This window comes from Pavona decussata, unplaced genomic scaffold, assembly GCF_977016875.1.
Source record: "Pavona decussata unplaced genomic scaffold, jaPavDecu1.1 SCAFFOLD_468, whole genome shotgun sequence".
NCBI lineage: Eukaryota > Metazoa > Cnidaria > Anthozoa > Scleractinia > Agariciidae > Pavona > Pavona decussata.
The window spans coordinates 2,250,853-2,266,630 of record NW_028145806.1 but is presented as its reverse complement, the minus strand read 5'-3'; the positions used below and the strand labels follow the sequence as shown (position 1 = coordinate 2,266,630).

Sequence of the window (15,778 nt, the reverse complement as noted above, 5' to 3'; positions counted from 1 at the left end):
TAAAAGATAAACTGTCCTCTCTTTGCTCCTCACCGCGCGCCCTGGGGTAAAAGTTAACTAAACTTCTAGCTGCCGTAAAGGTGAAACTCTCCTCCATTCGCCCTTTCACCACCATCACACTGGCCTTTTGGTAGTTTTATTTTCTTGGGGTTTTATATGTTCCCACCGTTGATGAATGGTGGTCTTTTTTGTCAACACTTTATTTAATTATTCAGTGAACGGATTAATGATTTTGTTATATTGTTTCTTTAAGGCCACTCTCGTGGCAAATTAATCCCAGACATTGTTGTGGTTTCCATTCATCAAACTGAGCTCGCCACCATGACACAGAGCAGGTTTTAAATTTGTAACCTCCTTAGTTGAGTTTCCTTTCGAGTCTTGACATTAAACACAATCAATCGGAAAAAAAATCGAGGGTATTTGGCTGATGGCTAGAACACCATATATTGCGAAGTGACCTTTTGTTATCTCAATGACTGTTGAGGAAAGGGTGTCTTCTAGTTTGTCGACCTCCATCCCGTCAGAGAAGTGGCACACAGTGATTAGGTGGCTTTGCTTTTCAATCTCACAGAGACCTTGATTTACTGACTATTTGCCATGGCCTGGTGGGTATTGGTAGAGATTTCATGGGTTGTTTTGGTACATCACACATGTCTTGAATGGACTTTTGCATTCCTGGCCAAAACGCTGACTTGTTCCCATTGCAGAAGACTGGCGGGACTTGAAAGACGAGTGTGTCATACTTGTTGTTTCCTTTGCATAATAGATCTACCTGACCAATACGATAGAGTGCTTTGGAGTTTCCGTAAGGGTATAAGAGGTGCAGGGACCGTGTGATGACTGCAGTCGGGAAAAGCGACTGCAGCGTGCCGACTTACATAGTTTTGGAGGTTGCTGCAGAGACTATTTGAAACCTGACTGGAGGAGCCCGTTGTGGAATGAGAAAGGTCGGTAAATTATCGTTTGGGCTGCCCTAGTGTAGCGATGCTGTGTACCTGTGCTTCCATTGAGTGTGTGTACCCATAAGGTTGATCGGTACCCATAAGGTTGATTCATATTGCTCCTCTTGTGTAGCGTACATGTCAGTGTAATAAATGTCTCTTGATCGGGTGGTTGCTTTCACACGTGGGTCACGCCGCTGTCCGCTTTACTGGTCTCTTGCCTGTGGTTTCCTATTTAATCGGTTCCTGGGACCTTGATGCTTGCAGTCTTCCAAGCAAACTCTGGTAAAGTAATCATTACCACCATGGTTGGTGCATGTCTTTCCTTTGGCAGGATATACCCTCCACAAATGTGGACCGCACCTGTCACTGCACCAAAAACATGCGCCCAATTCCCTTGGGAGTTTCATCTGGCTGTGTTTGAGGATAGTCCAGTGGACCTCTTCGTCGATTCCTTTTGTCGAGTCAATGATAAACTTCTTCGTCTGCTTGGTGGACCCTATGACTCTTGCTTCTGCAACAACATCGCACAGAGTCTACTAAGAATTGTCAGGTTTTACATGTGTTTTAAGCTACTTGGTTCGGCTCATGTTGACCTCATTCAGGCCAAGCATAAATTGTCTCTACGAAGTTCATCACTTAGCTCCCCGCGGCTACGTAGAATGTCCGCGTGCCTCACCTTTACTTCCCACTCTTGGATGGACTCGTGGGGGCTTTGGGAAGATGTCCAGAATTTGAATCGGTCGGTCAAAAGTGACATGCCTGTAGTGTCCGTGTAGTGGGCTCGTAGTTTGTAAATCCAAACCCAGCGGTTATCTTTTGTCTTCATCTGGGATTTGAGGTTCAATGGTGTATCTGATTACCTACAGAGCTTCATCTGGGAGTGCAGAGCGTAAAGCTGAAATTTCCAGCAGAGGACTTTTGTAGTGAGCGGCTCGCTCCGTGAGAAGATCCTAAGCGAGGTCGCGGTAGCCGGCTTGAATACAGTAATTGCTAAAACGCAATTCAAGGTTCTTGAAGTTTTCACTCACATTACCCGCAAGTTTGTTTTCCGGTCTTTTCAGATTCGCCATTGTGTATATCCCACTTACAAGTCTTACAAGCTGATTCTAGCAACGGAACACAGTTGAGTTGGCAGTTGACTCGGAAACTAAGTGGGGAAGATCAATAACAAAGATAGTAAATAATAGACAGTTTTTCCGAGACTTAGTAGCGCGCGCTATGATAGCCTGCCACACGTCAGCATTTGTCGCGCGTGCAAAAATGACGCAAGTAACTTTAAGAAGTAACAAAAACCACTTCAGCACTTGAAAGGCGTCAAATCTCTTTGGTATATCTAGCGATAGTTTCAAAACTCCGTTCAAACATGTAATCAAGCCTAGGGCCAAAAAAATATGGCAAAAACGTTTGATAAACATTCGGTAAAAGAGCTCTAATTTACTGTACCTTTCTCGCACGCGATACATGGCGTTACATGAGCGCGCGCTTAAATAAAGGGCATGCGCAATTCAACTCTCGTCCGAGGTTGTAAAAACCTGTCTTTGATCGAGGATTGCTCGAAAACTTACCGTACAACTTATGATGAAATTTTCACGGTTGATTTGTTCGGGTGAATCGCGTTTGGAGCCAAAATTTTTGAAAAATCTGTAAGACAGATTTTGAGCTATTTTTGATTTCACATTCTCTTAGTTTGCACAAAAACTGTCTTACAGATTTTTATTTTACTTGGCATGAATGTTAAATCAGACCCAATTTCTTATTCCTGAAATTTTCAGGTGGGGTCATATGGGTAGAATTTCAGAAAAACGTGACTTAACCTACTAGTGCCCAGTCTCTCATTGGATACTCGGTCGCTCATTTTGGCTATTTGTTGACGTTTAATTGTTCAAATTTCACATAGAATCGTAAAAGACTTAAGCAAACAGTAAATAGTGAAGGGAAAAACAGCTTGGAACCTCTTTTAAAAGAGTTAAAAGTTGTGCCCTTATACTCCATTAAAACTGTAGTAAGCCACCTTAAGCAACGACGACGGCGACGGCAACGACAACGCCGCAAAACAATAGAGAGACTTAGTATCGCGTTTACGGCAAACGCCAGGCTGAAATTTTCTCTTTGATGAAAAACAATGAAGCTTTTTTGGTTTCAGCTTATCTCTACCGAGTCGGCGACAGCTATCGAACAAATACGAAAAAGAGAGAAGTGAGTACGAGAAACTTTAGAACAAACAGCGGCTTGTCATTCCCGTTTGGCGTTAGCCGTTAACGCACAGCTTAATCTCTCTAATAGGTTTAATAAGCAAAAACAATCGTTCTGCACTTGCCTTTTACATTTTGGTACATTTATTTGACGTCCTCTGCAAAACAACAACTTGAAATGACCAGATTCAAGGTTTTGTGGAGAACGTGAACGCACGGCGGTGAATTTTTCATTTTCTTTCTTAACTTGTACGCCACTCCTACCAATTTGGTTCCTAAATAGTTCGCCACTTCTGTAAAAGTTGGGCGAGTTGAAATTATGGCAAAGTAGCACAAATGAAATAAAGTTATATTTTCATATGACGTTTTTGTTGCCGTTGCCGTCGTCGCTGCTTAAGCTCCCTAATAGTGGCCCCAGGATCGACCCTTGCGGAACTTCGTGTGTGATCAGCCTGTAATCTGACTGCACTCCATCTATGATATCTGATTGCCTTCTACCCTTAAAAAAAGTCCTTTAAGAGCAAGAGGTCCTTAGATGCTACACCATGTGCCTCAGGCTTTGACAAGGGGATGTGATGATCAATTAAGTAAAAGGCCTTCTTGCAGTCAACAAATACAAGTCCACTGAAATGGTCTGATAATAACTGATCTGCAAAACAAATGAGCGCTGTTTGTGTCAAATGTAATGTGACGTTCGGAACCCGGACTGCAAATTGTATAACACGTTATTATTTTTCACATACTGTATTTACTCGAACAAGCGCCGCCCTCGATTAAGCGCCGCAGCTCTGGTGCGGCGCTTATTCGAGTATTTCCATAAGATGATAAAAATACACTGTAATCGCTGCAATGCGGTTCTAAGCCAGCAATGGGAATTTATTTTCATCAATAGTGATGTTTTTCAGTTCGAAGTGAAAATCTTGATACTCTTTCATTCAGTTCTCTCTTCAAAATGTTCGCGTTCTTCAGTTCTTGCGTGAAGGCTGTAAACTTCGCCGGTACGACAAGCCCAACCTCCCTCTTTCTCTTCCCTGTAACTGTTGCAGTAAGGAGATGTCAGCGTTTTTCCTTGTACAATGAAAATGTTTTGGCTTTGTGGTATGAACCTTTTAATAAGCGCCGCCCTGAAATAAGCGCCGCACAAGAGACACGAAAAATTAATTAAGCGCCGCAGCGCTTATTCGAGTAAATACAGTAGCTCTATAGGGCTTGGTGGATATGCTTTTCAAAAAGTTCCGAGAGGAAAGGGAGCGCAGAGATTGAGTGTTAATTGTTCTTGTCGTTCCTGCTTCCCTTGGCCTTGCAAAAAGGTGTAACTTGCACAGATTTTCATGCTGAAGGGAAAGCACCTGTGTAGCGGCGCTTGTTTACCGCTAGCTGAACCGCACAAATTCCACGGATAAACACAACTCATAAATCGAACCACTTCTTTGGGAACGCGTCCTTTATTGTTGTATCATATCGTGAAACTAAAAAACAATTGATTTGCGAAATTCGAGAAAAGAAAATAGCTCAAGAAATAGACCAGGAAATCAGACTTACCTTATTACCGGAATTGGCGAGAGTTGACGTCGATCTAACTATTCCTTCCTTCGTCATGAACGACAAACAATTTATATATGTTATTGAACTAGCGTGAGGTCCGTATTGGGAAAATATTGGTCGAGTTCCTTTTTTTCGGCGAGGTCCATAAACTTGCAAAAAAAGGACGAGACCAATATTTTCCCAATACGGACCGAACAAGCTAGTTCAATAAGGTTTTTATTATTATATAGGCTCTCCCGCTTGTTGCTTTCTAGTCCGCGTGAAACTTGTTTATGATCAAGTTGTGCGAGAAAAAGTGCTAGAAAGCCTTCTCAATGCTGACGCGTACTCACAAACAAAAACCACGTGGAATAATTCTGATTGGCTCGCGCACGAAAAGGCGACTTTTTATTGGTCAAGGTTTGACACGAAAGTTTGACATGTCTCGTCAATCGAAGTGAAAAAGTTCGAAAAATGAAAATTTAGCTCATTTGAGATTCCGAAGAAAATGCATTTCTTAAACGTGTGGAATGTTTAAAAGTGTCAACTTTTGAGAAAGACTTACTATGGAATGAATGAAAATAGATGAAATTGAAGCTTTTGTAGTCAAAATTGCATTTCAATCGTCTTCATCGTCACTTAAAATGGCTCGGCCCTTGCGAAGCGGTGGCTGATCATGATTCGTAATCTGGATGTTAAACGAGCAGTTTTGGAAATTTGCTCCTTGAAAAATAGCCGATCCGGCTTCTTTTGTGGTCGTCATACTGGTACTTTCCACTGTAGTTGTTGCCTGTGTATTGCCAACTGCTTGGAGCTCGCTTGTGGTTGTTGATAAGCGACTGAGGGCTAACGACATTCTTCGTTGATGCTGAATGGAAGCCAATTTGTAGGAATCCAAGCTTGTCAGATTTCGATGTCCACTCAGTTGGGCCACGTAATTTTCAGGAACATCTGAATCCAGCAATCGTGAAATGCAGGTCTTTCGAACCGAGTGATTGGTAACGCGTCCTGGCAAACCAGCATTTTGGGCAGCTTTGGTGAGTAGCTTCCCGATTTCATTCTTGCCCAGCGGACTTTTCTTGTACCACACTGCATCAGTAGCCTTTCTTTGATGTTTTACGGCCAAGAAGAATGGTGCCTCTGGTTGATTCATCTCGATGGGCCTGTGACTTCTGAACAGCTTATAGTACTTGACTGGACATCGCTCGTTATCAGTAGCTTGAGCAGTAGGATAAAATGCTCGGTGACCGCTTGCTTTGTCCTGCCCCTGGCGCGTCTTCGAGCCTCTCTCAGCTTTCCAGACCAGCATTTCATTGCCTGTGTCAGGGTCAGTTTCAAGGCTGACGTCGCCCCACTGAAGTCTTCTACTTTCATCTCTTGCTCTAAAGCCAAAATGTAAAGCCAGGAGCCACCAAACTGTGCGCTGTAGAGCAACCGGGTTGTGCTCGCCAAATTCTCCTTCGGCAAAGAGCTTGTCTTCTTCAACAGCGGTGACTTCTCGGCTTGCTTGTGGACGATTGCCTTTCCCTCTCTCCACGACAAACTGTTTTCTTTTTGCACTGAGGACTTCTCGGGATAGCTTGAATTCGTCACCTTGAATGAGATTGGCTTGTGACCCGTGGGTATTAAGATAACGCTGGATGCTTCGTTGCAGGCAAGTCAGAGTTCCAGGTTCGTATTCGTCGCCATTTTTCTTTCTTACATCTTTAAAAAAAGCGCAGAGATGCAGATTAAGTTCCACCCAGGGTATTGCCTCAATATTCCTGAACTCGTTCCGTTGGTGGCAAAATTTTCCCCATATTTTAAGGTCAGATTTGGTTTTCTCTGTAGTGCTTCTGGCCTGCTGTTGCTCAATGAAGTCGCGGTACTCTGAGGCCTTGTCAACGGAATCTTCCTTGGTTTTTTCGTCGAGTTTGTTGTTTTCAGAGCTTGTTTTCGTTCCTTCGTTAGTGCTCTTGGAGTAAAACTCCGACATCACGATTTAAACCGACAGTTCCCACTATATTAAGTTAATTGGAAACAGTTTTTACTTTGCGTTGTCAAAACTGAAACAGTAACCACAAAACACTTGACGCTAGCGGTCCATCTTAGCGGTCCGTATAGGAAAATTCGGACCGCTCAGGGAGCCAATTAAAATGCTCCTTTTCATCGCGGACCAGTTCAGCTATATAATAAACATAATTACTTTCCTTCCAACACGAGTGCTTGCAAGCCTGATTCATAGGGCCTTTGTTATAGTATTGAGTTACGCAATAGATGTCTGAGAAACGCGTGACAGCTTAAACGCGGGTGACGAGTCACCTAATGTGACTTTATAGATAACCCGTAAAACGATTAGACCAAATCTGTTTTAGCCAATTTACAGCTATATCTTCGTGACCGTGTTACCTTTAATATAAGGGCACTGTAGCGTATTTGAAGTTAGACCTTGAATAAAGAAAAAAACATATTTTTATTTGTTGGCACATTAGAATAATGGTTTGTTTTATTTAATAATAACACAACTAGTGCCCAAAAAACTGGGATCAATCATTTTTGGCTGCAGATCGCTAGGATGGAAATGGATTGACACTTGAAAAGGGCGCCAATTTTTTCAAGCGTGTATTGCGAGATTTTGAGCATCTCCTAAAAACTGATTATAAATTAATATTCCGCCGAGAAATCATTTCATAGTTTAATCGAAGTGCTCTAACAAGAGTGATTTCACGTTAAAGAGCAGGTTTTTGGTCAAATGTTTGAGCTGTTTTAGCCAATATACAGCAAAATCTCCGTGACCGTGTTCCTTTAATATAAGAGGAGTATAGCGTATTTGTAGGGAGACGATGAATAAAGACAAAACATATTTGTATTGGTTGGCACATTCAAATAATGGTTCGTTTTATTTGAGAACAAGAAGCTGTTTTCAGCTTATACTCGGGCCATATTTGACTGCGTGGTGCGTAAGCCTACGATCTTTTAGCAGTGATAACTTCCAGCATCGCTGACTCCCCAAAATCGATAGAAATAGACGGAGATATACACCCAGGGGAAAAAAATAGTTCAGGCTCCAGAAGTGATTCATCGTTTTATTGCTACAGCTCTGTTTCGTATGATCAGGAGCTGACCACACTCATCACGCAACTTCGACGAATGACCGTAAAGTATATAAAGTAATCAAAAACTGGTGATTTAAAGCAAGCAAATGCTAGGCGATAAAATACAATTCCACGTGCCGTGAGAGAGTTCACGTGCCCAGTGATACAAACGGTTACGTTACGTTATACAAGAGGTTTTGGGTACGCATCTATTTATATGAGGGCATGGATTTATGAAATCATTCGAACTGGTGATTTAACACAAGCGTTTGCTGGGCGATAAATTACTAATGCTCGTGGCGTGAAACAATTCACGTGCCATGATACAAATGGTTACTTTACGTTTTTCGAGAGGTTTTGAGTACATATCTATTTCTGTGGGGGGTTTGGACTTGGTAATTCATTGTGTTTGTTCAGGCTACTAAGATCTTTTCTACGGAAATAAACTTTTCTTGCAGACATAGGGTACATTTCTTGTTAATGTTATTATCGGGTTTGAACTTTTTGAGTACCTTCCATTTAATTAGAAATGTTTTGTTTGCGTCCGTCAGGGTCCATATATTGTTTAGATAGTTCCGTTGCATTGCGTCTGTTGGCGTTTCGGAAGAATGTGTTGTACCAGTTCCACGTACGATTCAGTTGTTGTTACCGTCGTTCGCTTGGAGGCATTTACCATCAAGCGGGCATTCTGCTTTCTTCCTGCAGTTGCAGCTCGGGTCATGATTTTGGTTTGGGGTTGTTGCTAAATGCATTTGAGAGTATCTGTTTTTTATGTGATGCGATGATGGTTTTCATGTTTGGCATGCATGAGTAGCTGAGTTTTAGTGTCTGTCTGTTGAAGATCTTGTTTATTTTATTTATTTTTTTTTTAACAATTTTTATTTGCATACATGACATGAGATTTACAAAACTGAGCACTATTAACATTACTTACAATACACAGGGTACTAACCACAATGACTATATCTACATTGTTAACAATACTTACAAAACTGAAAGTGCTTACAATGTTCACACTAGTTACAGGAATAACGCTATGTCTTTTAGTGAACACTTTTTCTTATTTTTACTAACAAAACATTACTTTACATCAAATATAATTTTTACAAATCTTACAGTGATTCCGTACAAAATGATCAAGCTAGAAAGCAACTGCTAAAGATTCTTACTAAATTAAAAGAAAAAAATATATATTTATATAAAGCAATTTTTAAGGAAGAAGAACTGCCCATCTAAGTCTAAAATTTGACAAACACTTATTAGCGACAGCAATCTGTTGTAGAGTCTGAATTTTATCGGAAAGTCGTAAAAGGAAGCTCTGGAAACTCAGTACACCCCCGCCTTTGCTTGTACAGAAGATGTGGTATTTTGCTATGAGTATTGAGTAGTTTAATGCCTGCCAATATGAAGATTTTTCGAAAAAGCCGTAAAGTATATTACTTTGATTTAAAGAAAGCTTAACATTAGTCTTTTGTAGCCACCAGTCTTGAAATGTATTCCAGAAGGAGTGCACTTCGGTGCAAAGGACGAACAAGTGGTATAAGGTTTGTCTCTCATTTTTGCATAGAGGACAGATGTCACTTTCGGCTATTCCATCGCGGTGTAAGCTAAATTGGGTGGGTAGTATGTTATGTATAATTTTATACCGAAACATCACTAGTTTGACCTCTTTTGTAATTTTAAACGGTAACTGGTATACTTTGTCAAGTGTTTTTTCGGTAAAGCCATGTCTCAAAATTTTATTCTGGGAGGTTGGTGGTTCAAATGTATCTATTAAGATTGACGAGTAGATAGAGCTAGTGGACAAGTTTGTCACGGAGTTTTCTTCAGCGTTGGTATGATTCTGCGGAGTTACTGTTTTTTTTCCACAAAGATGGAATGGCATCTAACAAACCATAAAATGTTGTAAAGGGCACCTGTAGGTTATACAAAGTCTTAAACTCAGAGTAGCTGCAGAGATTTCCGTGTCTGTTAAATAAATCACATACGTAGACGATGTTGTGGGAAAACCATCTTTTGTAGAAAACTGGTTTCTTATCAATTAAAATATTGCGATTGTTCCAAAGAATTTCATTTTTAAAGTCTACCTCATTTTTCTTCGACTTTTTGAAGTCATGGCAATACAACAGAATTGAACGGTAGAAGGGGGAAAGGTTTTCCAGCGAGAGCATCTTAGGATCGTAATTGCATCTGGTTAAGAAAAAGAGGTTACCGTGTTGTTGGACCATAACATCAGGAATAATTTTCCAAGAAGAGGGTACCTCGTTTTGGATTCTTTTAATCCACGTAATTTTCAAAGCTTTCTCCATGATTGCGAAGTCGCACATTTTTAACCCGCCTTTCCTTCTTTCTCCTATGATTGTGCTTCTTTTAATTTTCGCGGGCTAGCCGTCCCAGATGAAATTAAAAGTAATCTCATTTATTTGTTCTACGTATTGCTTGGGGACATTTAAAACAGAAGCGTTATATATCAGTTTTGACAGGCCTAGTGTTTTAACTATGTTAATTTTTCCATAGAGCGTTAGTTTTCTTCTTTTCCAGGTGTTTAAAGTTTGTTCCAATTCTCGTACTTTAGCACCAAAATTTAGCTCTTTCGCAAGTGTACGATTGTGCGAGAAAAAGATCCCGAGAGAGAGTATTGGCTCCTTTGGCCATTTAAAACCAAAGGGCGTGTCTTCGTTATTTTTCCATTGCCCAAGCCACATTGCCTCAGTTTTAGCGGTGTTTATTTCCAATCCAGAAAGGAGGCTAAAATTTTGAAGGAGGTCTAACAGTTGGATGACAGAATCTCGATCACGGACGAAAACAGTGGTATTATCAGCATATTGTGTTTCATGATTGTTTACCAGAATTCCTTTCCGTCATTTCTTTATTGATTTCAGGCCAGAAGAAGCGATAAAATTCAGCAGGAAATCCGTCAGTACCGGGAGTTTTTCCGACTTCAAAATCCTTAAGAGCGTTATAGCATTCATTTCCATTTTAATTAAATCCCACTTTAAGCCTTAATCGGGTAAATCAACATACGTCGCCTTAAAACGTTGAAGATTTTCTCGTAAAGCTGCGATGTAAGTTTCGTCTGTGAGCAGTGAAGTATTAAATTTCCAAAAACCGGGACCTTTCTTCTGAGCTGACGCTTCTGATTGCAGGTGAATAGATACAGCTGAATAATCGCTTTCGGGAGCCCATAAAATTTCACACTTCTTTGTCAAAGCGCAAAACTCTTTGGAAATTAAGAAGTAATCTAAGCGGCTTTGTACTTTTAAGGATTTATTTCTCCAAGTGAAACGAGATAGGTTAGGATTTGTACTTCGCCAAATGTCGCACAAGTTGTACGAATCACAAAGGTTTTCAATTTGTTTTATGACAGAAACTTTTCTCGTGGCAGGGTTTCCACCGGTCTTATCTTTCTGGGAGAGTGGTCAGTTAAAATCGCCACCAATTATTATACTCTCTAGGGCAAAGTCCTGTAATTGGTGGTTTAGCTTTGTGAAGAAATTTACCTGTTGATTAGCGTCATTTGGCGCGTAAACATTAACAAGAACAAGCGGAGTGTTGTCTCTTAGTAATTTCAAGATAATAAACCTCCCTTTTTGGTCAGAAATACACTTTTCTACCTTAAGATCTAAAGAGGGGTTAATTAGAATCATCACACCTTTACTATGGCTTATTCCGTGGCTGAAAAACACCTTTCCTCCCCATTCATTTTCCCATGTGGATGTGCATAAATTAGTGCTGTAGCGCTCCTGCAGGAATATGAAATCTTGTTTTTGTTTATGTAACCACCGAAAAAGCAAACGACGTTTAAGAGACTTGTTTAGACCTCTGACATTTAACGACAGGCATTTTAAATCAAGGGAATTAAAATCAACGATTTTTTCTGAAGGTGCAAGCAACAGGCGCGGGTGACGGAGAACGCAAAGCTTCCAAAGGTAATTTTTTGCGAGCAGTTTTTTCGGTAAATAAAGATTCAATTACGCAATCGCATAAATAGGGAAACGATGAAAACACGAGTAGCAAGAATCTTATCGTATTATAAAGTACAAAACAAACATGAACATAAATAACACAGCAATTTACATACAGACCAAGCCTCACAAACATATCAAACTACAATGAAACCTTGATCGGTGTCCGGGAATAGCCAAAGCGGGTTCCAGGTTAAAATCTGGGCAGAAGCAACCATAAATTACTGTTGATGGAAATTAAGGGGTGGTGGGACGAAAATCGTGTGGAATGTTGGTAACATTGAAAGCTTCTTTGTTGATGTAGAGGGTTCGGTTGATAACTTTAGCGTCACATCCTTGTTCTTTTGCAACATACATGGCTTGAATCAAAATTTTTCTCTCTTCTTGGATCGCTCTTGCATAATCTTTCGTGATATAAGCATCTTTGTAGTGTCGGGAATGCTTTAGACGGTTTTTAACGGCCAAAACCGCGTCTCTGCCTTCCCTCACGACGAACCTTGCAATGATGGCGCGAGGGCGCGGCGAACTGTTGTTATCACTGTTTCGCGACGGTGGTTTTCCGACACGATGCACAGCATGAAATCTTATGTCTTGTTGGTCTATCTTTAGCTCATTTTCGATTATATTGTAGACTATATCAGAGCAATTTTCGCCAGCCTCTTAGGGGATGTTCGTGAACCTTAAGTTTTCTCTCCTTGTGTAATCTTCTAGGGCAACGAGACTTTCGTGTGTTCTTTGTTGTGACGTTTTCAGTAGCGCAGTTTCAGCTTGTGATTTAGCAAGCTCCTCTTTTAATAATTTGATTTCCTGTGACTGGCGGTCGAGCATTTCTTGATGTGTCCTTTTTGAGTCTTTGTGAGTCTTGAAGTCTTCCTGGACATCTTCGATCGTGGCCCACGCATTCTCGAGGGATTTTTCGATCTCTTTGATTGTACATTTGACACCTTCCATTTCTTGCATGAGTTCGCATCTTAGGGTTGATACTTCAGTGTGCAGATTGTTAAAATTATCCTCCATTCTGCTTTCTATCGCGCTAAGTTTGTCTAAGATGACTTTTAAGGACAGAGGTGAATCTGTATCGACTTCGTTGTCCATCTCACCGCGATTTCGCTTCGGTGTAGGTTGAGAGTTCGAACTTGAGCTTGATGAACGTTCTGCTCGTTTCGACATTCAGACACACGGTTAAGCTTTCATAAATAAGTCTCGTAAACTTCAAACTGCTGCCGAAGGTCCTCTGGATTAGTAAGAAGAACCCATGTAGGCTTTCCCGGCTAAGACATTACAGAGCGGGATAAACGTGTCTAGCAGCCATCTTACCCGCACCGCTCAATCGAAGATCTTGTTTATTGAGTGGTTCTTGGGGAAGCATTTGTCGACGATGGATAAAAATTTCTGTACAATTGACAATTTCTAATTCTCCTATTTAGTATACACTGACATAAACACTCTAATATCAACTTATCCATGTAAGCTCAAATTATTTTACTCAGATGTATCAACGATATGAAACATGATTTAGCCAAACAAAGCCCTATGAGCAGGCTAGGGCACAAATTAAAGAAGTTTCTTGACAAAACGGTTTCCTTCTTGAACAAATTAAAAAACTGATGACAAAATTGCAAGTACGTTCGCATGATTTTGTCGTGCGTGATGTATTCCTTGGCCCGCCAATTTTTCTGCACGTGCCTTGTTTCGCGTTTCGTAATAAAAATGCTCCGCGCGATAACCCATGAAGGGTCAGGATTTTTCCGGCGGAGGAATCAAACACGAGAATTGTCATCGCAGGACTGAGTATGACACGATAGCGATCGCGTCACTGATTAAATCTCTATAAAGTCAAATTGTAAAATTAAGTCTTATTGTGGTCACCCAAATCAAAGCTAGTCAAAAACTGTCTCTCTTTTCCCCTCTTCCTCAGCGTGCACTTGCGATCGATCGTTTGATTCGACATGACCATTCTTCTTCCGTAAAACATTCGCGTTGCTTGCGGTGAGGTCTGCATTCGAATCTTTGGAATTCTTTGAACTTTCTGACCATTCTGCAGCGTCTTGCGAGGGTCCCGAAGAAAGCTGCAAAACGTCACTACACTTTTCTGTTTCAATTTCGCATTCGCGTTTTCGATACCCACCATCTACATCATGCAGAGTTTAATTCATGCGCGTGCTGCTCGTGCGACAAACCTTCCAAAGGTTCATGATTTCTTGCACAACTGTCACCCTCGCTAATCAGACGAAACGGAATGCACCATGTTCAAGCTACCTCCTCTTCTCTTATGCTATATCCACGGGCTTTAATCCTTACGTTTTAGCTTTCTTCGCCACTCGACATGCTATCATTGCCTTCACCTTTTTGTTCTAACGACTCCAGAACCCTCTCTGCGCTAAGGGAAACGTTCACGAACGCTTCACAACCGACGCCAAATGTTTTGATTCGAAAGAATAGTGACTCGCAGAATACATCGGGGAAAGGGAAGGGGAGCTTAGGAAGCGAAAAAAATGAGGGAGTTCGGGACCCTCCCCTCCCCTTCCCCGATTACTTAACTCGGCGCCTCACGGCCCGAGTACAAAGAACGCGAAGAATTTGATAACGCCACCGAAAACTTTACTCGTGCCACTCGAGTACTAAAAACGAGACTGAGAACAATAACTCGTGGCCCGAAGTCTTATCTCTCGGCCCATCGCGACCCCAAAGAGAAAAAAAGAATTTGATAATGCTACCGAAACCTTAACTCGGTCCGCCTTACGGCCCGAGTAATAACACAACTAGTGCCCAGAAAGTGCGATCAATCATTTTTGGCTGCAGATGGCTAGGATGGAAATAGATTGCAACTTGAAAAGGGCACCACTTTTTTCAAGTGTGTAATGCGAGATTTTGAGCATCTCCTAAGAACTGATTATAAATTAATATTCCGCCGAGAAATTGTTACAGATTTTAATCAAAATGCTCTAACAAGAGTAATTTCAGGTCAAGCGTTTCAGCTATATCTGCGTGACCGTGGTACCTTTAATATAAGGGCACTGTAGTTATTTGAAGTGAGAAAAAACATATATTTATTTGTTGCCACATTAAAACAATGGTTTGTTTTATTTAATAATAACACAACTAGTGCCCAGAAGCTGGGAACAATCATTTTTGGCTGCAGATGGCTAGGATGGAAATGGACTGACACTTGAAAAGGGCGCCAATTTTTTCAAGCGTGTATTGCGAGATTTTGAACATCTCCTAAAAACTGATTATAAATTAATATTCCGCCGAGAGATCATTTCATAGTTTAATCGAAGTGCTCTAACAAGAGTGATTTCACGTTAAAGAGCAGGTTTTTGGTCAAATGTTTGAGCTGTTTTAGCCAATATACAGCAAAATCTCCGTTACCGTGTAACCTTTAATATAAGGACACTGTAGCGTATTTGAAGTGAGACGTTGAATAAAGGAAAAACATATTTTTATTGGTTGGCACATTGAAATAATGGTTTGTTTTATTTAATAATAATACAACTAGTGCCCAGAAACTGGGATCAATCGATTTTGGGTGCAGATGGCTGGGATGGAAATGGATTGCAACTTGAAAAGGGCGCCAACTTTTTCAAGTGTGTAGTGCGAGATTTTTGAGAATCTAATAAAAACTGATTATAAATTAATATTGCGCGGAGAAATCATTTCATATTTTAATCGAAATACTCCAACAAGAGTAATTTCACGTTAAAGAGCAGGTTTTTGGTCAAATGTATGAGCCCTTTTAGCCACTATACAGCAAAACCTCCGTGACTGTGTTCCCCTTAATATAAGGGCACTATAGCGTTTTTGTAGTGAGACGTTGAATAAAGAAAAATATCATTTTTATTGGTTGGCACATTAAAATAATGGTTTGTTTTATTTAAGAATAACACAACTAGTGCGCAGAAACTGCGATCAATCGATTTTGGGTGCAGATGGCTAGGATGGAAATGGATAGGAACTTGAAAAGTGCACCAACTTTTTCAAGTGTGTAGTGCGAGATTTTTGAGAATCTAATAAAAACTGATTATAAATTAATATTGCGCGGAGAAATCATTTCATATTTTAATCGAAATACTCCAACA

The 15,778-nt window shown here is 40.7% G+C and overlaps 1 pseudogene; it reads right to left on the bottom strand.

Annotated features, from left to right (window-relative positions):
* Positions 1 to 408: 408 nt before the first annotated feature.
* On the bottom strand, positions 409 to 2,106 carry LOC146450435 (uncharacterized; annotated as a pseudogene).
* Positions 2,107 to 15,778: the final 13,672 nt, after the last annotated feature.